The 12570-nt window shown below is 40.7% G+C and overlaps 2 long non-coding RNA genes across 2 annotated transcripts in view; one reads left to right on the forward strand and one right to left on the reverse strand.

Annotated features, from left to right (window-relative positions):
• LOC309348138 overlaps positions 1–12570 on the forward strand; it is a 30542-nt gene that overhangs the window by 5578 nt on the left and 12394 nt on the right. The gene's annotated exons all lie outside the window — the stretch shown is intronic.
• LOC309348167 overlaps positions 3906–12570 on the reverse strand; it is a 33295-nt gene continuing 24630 nt past the window's right edge. The window contains exons 2-4 of the long non-coding RNA XR_014159259.1: positions 8714–8847; positions 4734–4898; positions 3906–4062 (exon numbers count right to left, since the gene is read on the reverse strand). This is a non-coding gene — a long non-coding RNA (uncharacterized lncRNA). The remainder of the gene's footprint in view (positions 4063–4733; positions 4899–8713; positions 8848–12570) is intronic.

The raw sequence follows: 12570 nt of genomic DNA on the forward strand, positions 1-12570 counted from the left end.
ATGAAAGGTACAAATGCTTCATCGGTATTCAGAACAGATCAACCAAGCAGTCAGTTCCCAAGGCTAATGTATGAATTCATTATACCTGGGCCTGTACTCACCTCTCACTGAACTGGCAAACCTGTGTCAGGGCAGTATCACTACAGAATGCAAATACTGCTCTCCAACAAAAAGATTTCCTTGCACCCAGAAAGCTAGCATGTTGGAGACAGGACTGGGCTCAGTTCAAAAACTGCTGTTGTTGTCCTCTTCCCAAGCTGCCTCGGTTGACTCAAGGATTGCCTGCTCTTATTGGGGGGTGCTGTGTTAGAAAATAGAGTCATTCTGGCTAAGCAAAGAGGAACAATTAGTGAAGTGTAAAAAGCTAAACAGCATCTTAAAAAGCAGAGACATCACCTTGCCAACAAAGGTCCGCATAGTTAAAGCTATGGTTTTCCCAGTAGTGATGTATGGAAGTGAGAGCTGGACCATAAAGAAGGCTGATCGCCGAAGAATTGATGCTTTTGAATTATGGTGCTGGAGGAGACTCTTGAGAGTCCCATGGACTGCAAGAAGATCAAACCTATCCATTCTGGAGGAAATCAGCCCTGACTGCTCACTGGAAGGACAGATCCTGAAGCTGAGGCTCCAATACTTTAGCCACCTCATGAGAAGAGAAGACTCCCTGGAAAAGACCCTGATGTTGGGAAAGATGGAGGGCACAAGGAGAAGGGGACGACGGAGGACGAGATGGTTGGACAGTGTTCTCCAAGCTACCAGCATGAGTTTGACCAAACTGCAGGAGGCAGTGGAAGACAGGAGTGCCTGGCGTGCTCTGGTCCATGGGGTCACGAAGAGTCGGACATGACTAAACGACTAAAGAACAACAACAAAAGGCTAAGTGCCCTGGGCTAATCCGTCTCTGAGCACCTTGTTTGAGACAGCAACAGGGAACTCTCTTCACCACAAAGTAACAGATGGAGTTTGTGGTTAGGTGAGGTGTCAAAAGTCAAAGCTTCAAAGGCAAGGGTCAGCAGGGAAAAAAATGGTCCTGCTAACCACAAATAGAAGAGGGCAGGATATCAGAAAGGGCTTAGTGGCAACAGGAAGGGGCGATGGAAACCCCCTCCCACAAATGCCTAGTTAAGGTTGCTTATCAAAGGTCATGATTAGCCTTGGCAACTGCGCAAAGGTGTGATAAGCTGGGAGGAAAGAAGGCATCAAGCTGTTTATGTGAAATTATAAAGCTTATGTGTAACCTGTTAAACCACAGAGCCTAGGAGTTGCCGATCAGAAGGTTGGCAGTTCAAATCCCTGCGACGGGGTGAGCTCCTGTTGCTCAGTCCCTGCTCCTGCCAGCCTAACAGTTTGAAAGCATGTCAAAGTGCAAATAGATAAATAGGTACCGCTCCGGCGGGAAGGTAAACAGCATTTCCGTGCGCTGCTCTGGTTCGCCAGAAGCGGCTTAGTCATGCTGGCCACATGACCCGGAAACTGTACACTGGCTCCCTTGGCCATTAAAGCGAGATGAGCGCCGCAACCCCAGAGTCGGTCACGGCTGGACCTAATGGTCAGGGGTCCCTTTACCTTTATGTGTAACCTGTACAGGCAATCCTCATTTTGTGAGGGGGTTCCGCTCGCATCGGCAAAGCGCATGTATGCCCATTCTGCCCTGTTCCGCCCCCACTCAGCCCCTCTCTGCCCTTGCCTTGCCTCTGCCCTGCCCCTATTCATGATGCCTTTCTAACATTTTGGGACCACTTCTGAGTTCGGTGCCATGCCTAAATCGTTTGTTGCCTGTAATGGGGTCTCTTGTCTGCACCGTAAGGTGGATGAGGCACCATTCTTGTACAAGAAAAAAATCCGTTTTTGATTTGCTACCTGCCGCCTGGTCATTGGTTTTTTTGCTAGACATCGAAGCTCAAACTTCCAACTTCCACAGCACTTCTAAGGTTAGAACTGGGCCTCTTCCATAGGGCTCTCCCCAGTTCTGTGCACCTTGCCCTCCCCCTCTCTTTATTTTTTTTTTAAATTAAGTTTTACATAACAATTCTAAATTCAGACAGATTGGAATTTTTACAGTGGTACCTCAGGTTAAGTACTTAATTCGTTCTGGATGTCCGTATTTAACCTGAAACTGTTCTTAACCTGAAGCACCACTTTAGCTAATGGGGCCTCCCACTGCTGCCACGCCACTGGAGCACAATTTCTGTTCTCATCCTGAAGCAAAGTTCTTAACCTGAATCACTATTTCTGGGTTAGCAGAGTCTGTAACCTGAAGCGTCTGTAACCTGAAGCGTATGTAACCCGAGGTACCACTGTATTATTATTTTCTTTATTTACAACATAGTCCATAACAACTCATACATGCAAACAAACCCACCACCAATTTTATTTTATTTTAAAATTCAGACAAATCATTCACCTCTCCATTTAGTATTCTCTGAATCCCTTGATTTCCCCCCATCTGCTTATCTTATTTTCTCTAATTTGTTAAAAGAATAATAATTCATTTTTTGTACATTACAAACGTTACTCAAATCCTGCCAAAGTTTTTAGTTCTTTACAATGTTCTCTTAAGTACATTGTAAATTTTCCCCATTCCTCCTTAAAATCCTTCTCTTCCTGGTTTCTGATTTTCCAAGTCAGTTTCGCCATTTCGGCATGGTCCATCATTTTCATCAGTCATTCCTCTCTGGTTGGAACTTAGTTTCTTTCCATCTCTGGGCCAGTGGTATCCTCACTGCTGTCATCGCATACATGAATAGTTGATTCTGCTCCCTCTGAATCTCTGTACCTAAAATGCCTAACAAAAAAAGCCTCTGTTTTCCCCTATTATTTTAAACATTTTTTTCGACTCATTGTAAATCCCTTCCCAGCATGCTTTAGTTATCTTGCATGTCCACCACATATGGTAGAATGTGCCTTCTTTCTCCTTACATTTCCTGCAAACATTGGAAGCAGTTCTATACATTTTTGCTAGTTTTACAGGTGTTAAATACCACTGACACATCATTTTCATCTAGTTTTCCTTCAACGTACAGCACGCTGTAAATTTTAAGTCCATAATTTTCCCCAAGATGAAAACTGAATATTGTGCCCAATGTCTTGTACCCAGTTTATCATTACTGATTTAACTTCTTCGTCCTTAGTATGCCACTCTAGAAACAATTCATACATTTTAGAAAGTAACTTCACATTATTTTCCAATAATCCCTTTTCAAACCACGAAATTTCTATACTAAATCCATTTTTTCTTATCTATTTTAAACAAACCATTTACCTTGCACCTCTCTTTATGTGTTCTAGCAACCAGGAGTTTTATCCAGGCCTTTAAAATTCCGAATATTATGGTTTTATTTTGAAGCTGCTTTAAAGTAAATTTGGTTTTATGCTCCCACTAAAAAGCTTTTGCATGTTCTCATTTTATTATTAATTTTTAAAATGTTTATTTTTTATTGTTAAAATTATAAAAGCCATCTTGAAATAATGTTATGGATAAAGTGGGATACAAATATGTTAATTATCACTAAAGTACTTTATATCCTTTTCTAATTGTTGTTTTTTATTTTAAAATGAAGGGTGTTGTAGGTTGTATGGGTTGTGGAACTTGGCTCTGCTTTGATTCAAAATCTGGGACCAGTTGGTACCTATTAAATAATGGATATTATTCCACTCATTACGCTTTATTCATAGAGAAACAATCCAAACCATTTTACAGGAAAGAACTGCCAACTATGAACAACAGTCCAATTTACTCGGCTCCTTCTTTTCTGCTTATAAGAAACAGTAGAAATGTTCATTGTGCGCATTCAAATTAGTTTTTAGCTTTGCCAAATCCAAATTATAATGTAAATGATTGACCTATTCAAATATTCATAGTTGTCTATTTGCACATCATTATCATTAGTTGCTGTCTTCCCTGATTAAATCTTAGCCTGAGCTTTGTACGTGAATATGAATCCGTTTCATGTGTATTGTATCAGTTTCTTTCTCTCCAGATGATGTCTTCGTTAGACTGGATGCAAAGCTGTGTCCTTATTCAAAATGGTAGCTTCTCTCATGACTGTGGTTTCGTTGCATCTGCAAAATTCAAAGTAGGAGAAGGATTTGAATTAGGAACTACGAATCAGGAATAAGCCATAAGCTTATGGTGCACAAGCTCTATGCTGCTTCCCCCCTTTTTTTTGTTGACTGACTTGCAGGGATTAAATAAAACAGCTTCTCCAAGGTAGTATTGTATAAGGGGAGGCTGGGGGCCACAACTCTGCTGGCAGATAATTGGATACAACTCCGTGTCTAAGATGGTGACTAAAATACAATCGGGTGATATAGTATCACTATAATCTAATTAATTCAATTGCACACAATTGCACTGCATAATTCTATATATATAGATAAAGGTAGGAATTGCTGAAGAGAGAGGTTTGGAAGAGTCTTACTCTTTTGTTGCAGAGTTGGCACAATGGCAATCACTCTGAGCACATTAAATAATTAAATATTCCCTCATCCACCTTTATACAAACATTCCCAACAAAAATACCTAGGCTAGAATAAATCAAAATCACTTTGCTTTGCAAATCAGTGAAGATTTTACTCACAGCTAACACGCACAATATGGCTTTTTCCACTGCCATATATTTAGCATATTTGTTACCCATAGACTTGGAACAGAGAACCTCAGTCCCAAGGACCTGATGTAGTTTCTCTTTCTCGCTCCTCAGACTCTTCCCCAACCTGGATCCCACACTGACCTTGCTCTGCACCTTTGTTGATGGCTCTTGCATGGCTGGGATGTGTTTTTGAACTGTGATCATGTCTTTTGCTTGCTTGGATGTTATTTGTTGGCATCTGTCTATTTTGAGAGACAATGGAGTGTGCATCCAGGGCTGAAGTCAAACCAGCAGCACTGAAGTGACCTGCATTCATCACCGCTCATCACCTGTAACCAATAAAGTTGTGGCCAATTTTAGCCCATTAACCTTAATTACGGTGTCTTGTGTCTTTAATTCTGCTGGGGGGAGGCAGGAACTTGCCACGCAAATGCATGTGGTGGGAAGGAGAAGCTCAAGATGGTTAATGTGCTACAACAGCCACTAGGATGTTATTAGCCCCAAAATGGAAAGATGAAAAGATACCTATGAAAGAAGAGTGGCAAGGAAAACCTTTTTTTTTACACATCATTATTATTATTTTATTAAATGTTACAAAAAAATGAATAGAAAAAAAGAAATAGAAACAATACATAAGGTAAAGGTACCCCTGCCCGTACGGGCCAGTCTTGACAGACTCTGGGGTTGTGCGCCCATCTCACTCAAGAGGCCAGGGCCCAGCGCTGTCCGGAGACACTTCCGGGTCACGTGGCCAGTGTGACATTGCTGCTCTGGCGAGCCAGAGCCGCACACGGAAACGCCGTTTACCTTCCCGCTGGTAAGCGGTCCCTATTTATCTACTTGCACCCGGAGGTGCTAGGTTGGCAGGCGCTGGGACCGAGCAGCGGGAGCGCACCCCGCCGCAGGGATTCGAACCGCCGACCTTTCGATCGGCAAGTCCTAGGCGCTGAGGCTTTAACCCACAGCGCCACCTGCATCCCAATACATAACCATACATAACCATACATAACCAATACAAAACAATACATAACCATACATAAAAACATTTTATCTACACAATTTTCCAAAATGCAGACTAGAAAAGAAGAAAGACAAAAGATAAAAGAAAGAAACAAGAAAAAGAATGAAGAGAAAAAATACTTTTCGTAATCAATTATTCCAAATTCATACTTCAAACATTACGATATTTAAATCCTAGTTAAAATATTAGAAAAGACTTCCACCGCATTCACCACACATCTCTTGGTTATCTAATTCTCCTTTATATCTGTTCTTCAGTCACTTCCTTTCCTTAAATTCTTTCATAGTCCATCTAATCTTTGTATTCTCTGTATTCTTCACAAGGTTAGTCTAAGCACGACCAAACTTTTGTGTTTGATCCCTGTTTGTGTAAATATTCATTTAAGCATTCCCATTGTTTCTGTACCATAGTTTTAGATTCATGCCTTATTGGCAAGAATGGCAAGCAAAACTTATGGAGTATGCTGAAATGGCAAAACGTACTGGGAAACTCAGAGACAAGGACAATAGAGACTTTAAAAAAGACTGGGAACCATTTATGATGTATTTACAGAAATATTGTAAAGACGTGGACTCACTAGCAGGGTTTGAGTAAACACTTACAATTAAGAAAATAAGGGTCAAAGACAAGGAGCAATAATTGGGAGAATAACAAAGTGTAAGATGTGATTTGAAAAGATAGAGTATAAAAATGATAAGAATATAAGACTATTTAGTTAAAAGGTTTCAAAATGAAGGTAAAATGAAATAAGCGGGAGAAGCAAATGTTTAAAGAACCATAAGAGGTGGTTGAGGGAAGTCAGAGGGGGGTGGGGTAGGGGAAGATTTAGATTTGCATATTTTTCTTTTGTGTGATGGTGATGATTGTGTTGAATGTAAAATTGTAAAATTTAATAAAAACAACCTCAGATATGCAGATGGCACAACACTGAAGGCAGAATGTGAGGAGGAATTAAAGAACCTTTTAATTAGGGTGAAAGAGGAGAGCGCAAAAAGTGGTCTGAAGCTCAACATCAAAAAAACGAAGATCATGGCCACTGGGCCCATCACTTCCTGGCAAATAGAAGGGGAAGAAATGGAGGCAGTGAGAGATTTTACTTTCTTGGGCTCCATGATCACTCCAGATGGTGACAGCAGCCACGAAATTAAAAGACCCCTGCTTCTTGGGAGAAAAGCAATGACAAACCTAGACAGCATCTTAAAAAGCAGAGACATCAACTTGCCAACAAAGGTCCGTATAGTTAAAGCTATGGTTTTCCCAGTAGTGATGTATGGAAGTGAGAGCTGGACCATAAAGAAGGCTGATTGCTGAAGAATTGATGCTTTTGAATTATGGTCTGGAGGAGACTCTTGAGAGTCCCATGGACTGCAAGAAGATCAAACCTCTCCATTCTTAAGGAAATCAGCCCTGAGTGCTCACTGGAACGACAGATCCTGAAGCTGAGGCTCCAATACTTTGGCCACCTCATGAGAAGAGAAGACTCCCTGCTAAAGACCCTGATGTTGGGAAAGATGGAGGGCACAAGGAGAAGGGGACAACAGAGGACAAGATGGTGGGACAGTGTTCTCAAAGCTACCAGCATGAGTTTGACCAAACTGCGGGAGGCAGTGGAAGACAGGAGTGCCTAGCGTGCTCTGGTCCATGGGGTCATGAAGAGTTGGACACAACTAAATGACTAAACAACAACAACAAATTTAAAAAAGAAAAAAAAAGATGGTTAATATGGGGCAAATGGCAAGGGGGGTTGTGAGTGGAGTAAGCAGATGTGCAGCTCCTAGTCAACATATGCTTTTCACTGGGTTTATGTGATGCTTATTTATCAGGGTTTCAGAAAAGAGCCACAGAACTGAAAATCGACTTTGCTTCTGCTAAAAGGCTGCACTGCAATTCAGCCATATCTGCCACAAATCTCTGCTTGCAACATAATACGTATCTTTGCCGGTTGATCCTTCAGAATAAGATAATAAGAATAGGAAGCCACTGAGACAGATCAGAGACTGTATGATTAATAGGAAACAAAACCTAGGAGCTTCTTTCATTTACAGTCCTAGAAACACATCCTAGTTTTAAACAAGCAAGCCCACAGTCTAATTGGATTGATGACTTCTGGCATTTGCATATATGTGTGTGGATGTACATGCTGCAGGTGCTGTCATAGTTTTGCTAATTGCAGACAGAAAAAGGAGAACCCTAAGTTAGGAAGAGGAGGGAAGACCAATTAGTCCTCCAAAATTATTGGCTTCAAAGGAATTAAGAGAAGAAAGCCATTCCACAGCAACCTAATAGGCTTGCCTAGTTTGTGCTTTGGCTCTTATATTCCAAGTTACTCCTACACATTAAAGTATTTATCACCACACTAGAATGTTGCATTAGGAAGGATGAAGAGCATCATAACACAAAATCCCTTGTTCAGAGTTAAATTAAGTTTAAAAACGGGAATGAGGAGCTCACTTTCCTTCATCAAACCTGAAGGCAAATATCTCTTCAGCAACAGAATCTAAAGCTGTAAGTTTAGTCCTGAGAAACAAGGTATGATCCAATGTTATCCAATGATCATATTGTACCAACCACACCATATTAGCAGAACTTGACTGATACTTGTAAACACAACAAATACCGTTTGTGGAGTAGACGGGAACAATATTAAAGAATATAAAACTGCGAAAAAAAACCATGACAGTATAAACAGTACAATGAGAATGATTGGAAGACTCGTTTTGTCAGAGGTCTTTTTTAAGTATTAATTAGGAAGATTAAGTTTTTTTATGCACGTAAATCTGCTTTTTCTTCTTTCTTTTTTCTGTATTTTCTTTTATTTTTTCTTAATTGCTTTTTCTTTAATTTTCTTTTTGTAGTATAATATTGTAAATTCTTTGTATATTTGTGTAATTTAAATTAATAAAGATTATTTTTTTAAAAAAGAAAGAAACATGATCCAATGAGGTAGAGAGGGTGAATTCCTTTTCAGATTTTCCTGTTCTTGCAGGGGTTATACTCCCTCTGAAGGAGCAGGTACGTAGCTTGGGGTTTCTTCTGCATCCATTGCCATCACCTGAAGCTCAGGTGGCCACAGTGGCACAGAGTGTTCATCTAGACTTACTTTTTGTGCCACGTTTCTAAGCACAGGTCTGGACTTCTAAGCTCTGTGTCTGAGCAGTTCTTTTCCCCTGTCCTGGTGCTTTCCCTGGGAAAACTCGCAAACGGCAACTAGAGCTTCAAAATGTGGGTGCACACCTGGAAAGTGCAGAACAAAAGGTAGTCTGAATGAGCCCTGAAGTAATGGATCAATGGGACCAGCGTAGGAAACTCAGAAAATATTGGACACCAGTCCTTCCCAAAGAGTAGAAAGTACCAAAACTATGACTACATTTTGCCAACACCGCTACAAATTAACAAATTAACACTTAAATTTCATTGCTAAGCCATCTTTAAAATACTGTGCAATTCAATAAAACAACTACCGTAATTTCTGTTTACTTATTCTATCATCTCTTTAGTTCCTGCTCAGCCACTTGATTCTGTTGATTGTTTACAATGATCGTTAGCCTGTATCTATAAATGTGCAGCACTTTGAACATCTCTTAGGAAGCAGGGACTCCTTATTCTTTGCCATTATACATTTTTTAAAAGTGCTATATAAATGCTAAGTACTACTGGTTGAATGAACTGAGGCCTTGGTTTTAACTTTCCTGCTTGGCATTCTCTTTATAACATCATGATAAGCAGTAGATAAGGAGAGAGATCTTTAGAATCTGTCTGGATTTGGTTGATGTAAAAAATATCTTTGTCAGGGTCTGCTCTTCAATGACCCTGCATAATATTGCAAATCAGAGCTGTGGAACATGAACAGATTTGTTGGAATGAGTTTCTTTAACAAAGGCACATGGTTACATAAATGGCAAAATAAGCCCTGCAGGAACGCATAACGAATCTTCATTTTTCTTTCCTGTGGATGCTTGCTAACATTCTTGGAAGCAGCCACAGATGCAAAAGCATTTGGAAGAGAGAAAATGAAAGGACGAGAAGGAGCTTTCATAAAGGAAATGTTTGAGACGGATGCTTAAAATTTCCAGGGGAGGGAGAGACTTTGTGGGCATCATATTCAGGTTAGTTCATGCATGCTGGGAATTGTGCAGGGGTGAGGAATTTGTACCCCTGTGAGTTTTGTTGGGCTCTACCTTCCATCAGGTCTGCAATAATTCATGCTGTTGTCTTTATGTAATAATAATAATAAATTATTTATTATTTATTATTTATTATTTATTATTTATTATTTATTATTTATTATTTATTATTTATTATTTATTATTTATTATTTATTATTTATTATTTATTATTTATTATTTATTATTTATTATTTATTATTTATACCCCGCCCACCTGTCTGGGTTTCCCCAACCACTCTGGGCAGATTCCAACACAATATTAAAATACAGTAATGCATCAAACATTAAAAGCTTCCCTAAACATGGCTGCCTTCAGATGTCATCTAAAAGTCTGGTAGTTGTTGTTCTCTTTGACATGTGGTGGGAGGGCTTACCACAGGGCGGGTGCCACTAGCCTCCAAACCAGGTCGGGGGACAGCGGGAAGGTGCGCTGCGCCTCCCCGCTCTCCCTCAAGCTTGTGGGGCTGGCGGCAGGGAGAAGCGCTCTTCTCCCTGCCACCAGCCTCCAAACCAGGTCAGGGAACCGAAGCCTGGGGCGCGCTGTGCAGCGCGCCCCAGGCTTCGAGATGCAGGCTGCTATCCGCAAGCCTAGGGAGCCCGGCGGGAACTCCCGCGGGCTCCTAAGGCTTACGGAGAGCTTCCTGAAGCCTGGAGAGCGAGAGGGGTCGGTGATATACCGGTGAAAAATACGGTATATTTCATGAGTTAAAGAAAATGTTACAATATACTTTCCCCAAGAAACCCAAAGCATTCCTGTTGGGAATGGTAGGAGATGAAATATCTAGATCAGATCAGAAACTATTTATGTATGCCATTACAACAGCAAGAACTTTAATTGCCCCAAAATGAAAACAGCAAGAAATACTGACGCTACAAGATTGGCAGACGAAGATGATGGACTATGAGGAACTGGCAAAGCTGACGGGGAAAATCCAACACCAGAGTGTGACCAAGTGTTCCAGAGAGATTGGAGTAAATTTATTTATTATATAGAAAATCAGTGTATGCCATGAAAAACGCTAGGAGGATTGAGATAAAGCTCACAATGTTTACAAGAAGAATTTTTCTACCTGTATTTTAAAAATTTGAATAATTTAGAAAAATGTAGAATTGTGATGATATAGATGTGTGGATTTAAGGTAAGTCTTAGAAAACCAGAAGATGGGTGGGGGGAAGTGGATAGCTCAACAGAGCTAAAAAATAAATATGTTATAATATATTGTATTATTGTTAAAAATTTGGAAATCTCTCTCTCTCTCTCAATGCTATCTTGTTGCAGGCTGATGTCATAATCGTATATTTTCATCATGCTGAAATGCAAGCTTCAGAAAAAGGAAAGGGAAAGTGGAAACACAAAAGGGAAAGTTGCAAGGGCATGACCTTTAGAATGAGGATATAAAAAGGATGGGGGGAGGGAGAGATGAAATAGACAATGCTACTATTTCCTCCTTGATCTAAAAATTGTATCAGAACATTCAAGGAATATGAAAGCTGGTGGATGAGCAGAATTCAATACACACATCAGTTGATGCAGACTGGGTCAGTTGGTATTAGAATTCACAAATACCAAATTCCTAAAGTGCCTCTAACTTTCAATGCGCTTGGCACTCTTAGGATACCTGCTGACCCCCTCCTCAAATTTCTTTGACTATCAGAGCTTTGGCTGGTTGTGACAATGAGCTGGGCATTTTTAGCTACAGCTCCACATTCTCACCACAGCCCTATCGAGGGAGGAAGGCGTCTTTAAAGTTATTTAAGCTCCCTTTGCTTCAACAATTTCACTTTCAAAACTAGCATTCTAATGCGCACCTTCAGCTAAACGTCCCATTTGCCCTGCTCCTCACTCTGCAGTCCTGCATGAAGGCTCCGAACAGCTTCCTCTTTCAAAAGGGATTTCTGTCGGCTGGATGAGCTTTTATCATCTTTAAGGGCAATTTCTTGCACAGTATCTACCTGTCACCAGCAGTGTATGTTTAATGCTTACTGTTCCAAAATTGCTTTTGATTTCTACAGGTTTTTTTTAAATGATTTTGAACAACCCGAGGGAACCAACCTTTGGATCCAGAACCAAACGAAAAATAATTAAAAAACTTACGTATTCACAATATCTATACAGTCATACCTCGGGTTACAGATGCTTTGGGTTGTGCGATTTCGGGTTGCACACAGCGCTGAACCCGGAAGTACCGGAATGGGTTACTTCCGGGTTCCGGCGCTTGCCCATGTGCAGAAGTGCTAAATCGCGCTTTGCGCATGCGCAAAAGCACCAAATCGCAACCCGCGCATTCAATGCTGCGGGTTATGAACGTGCTTCCCACACGGATCACATTTGCAACCTCCCATTTGCAAGAATCCCCCCACTTTCTGCTATCAAGGTTGTGTCATCCGCATATCTGAGGTTGTTGATATTTCTTCTGGCAATCTTAATTCTGGCTTGGGATTCATCCAGTTCAGCCTTTCACATGATGAATTCTGGGAGTTCTCAGTCCACTTACTGCTTAAGCCTGCCTTGTAAAATTTTAACCATAACCTTGCTAGCGTGTGAAATGAGCACAATTGTGTGGTAGTTGGAGCATTTTTTGGCACTACCCTTCTTTGGGATTGGGATGTAGACTGATCTTCTCCAATCCTCTGGTCAGTGCTGAGTTTTCCAAACTTGCTGGCATATTGAGTGTAGCACCTTAACAGCATCATTTTTAAAATTTTAAATAGTTCAGCTGGAATATCATCACTTCCACTAGCCTTGTTATTAGCAGTGCTTTCTAAGGCCCATCCGACTTCAGGATGTCTG

The sequence above is a fragment of the Podarcis erhardii genome, assembly GCF_964252035.2.
Source record: "Podarcis erhardii genome assembly, chromosome: 8".
NCBI classification, from domain to species: Eukaryota; Metazoa; Chordata; class Lepidosauria; order Squamata; family Lacertidae; genus Podarcis; species Podarcis erhardii.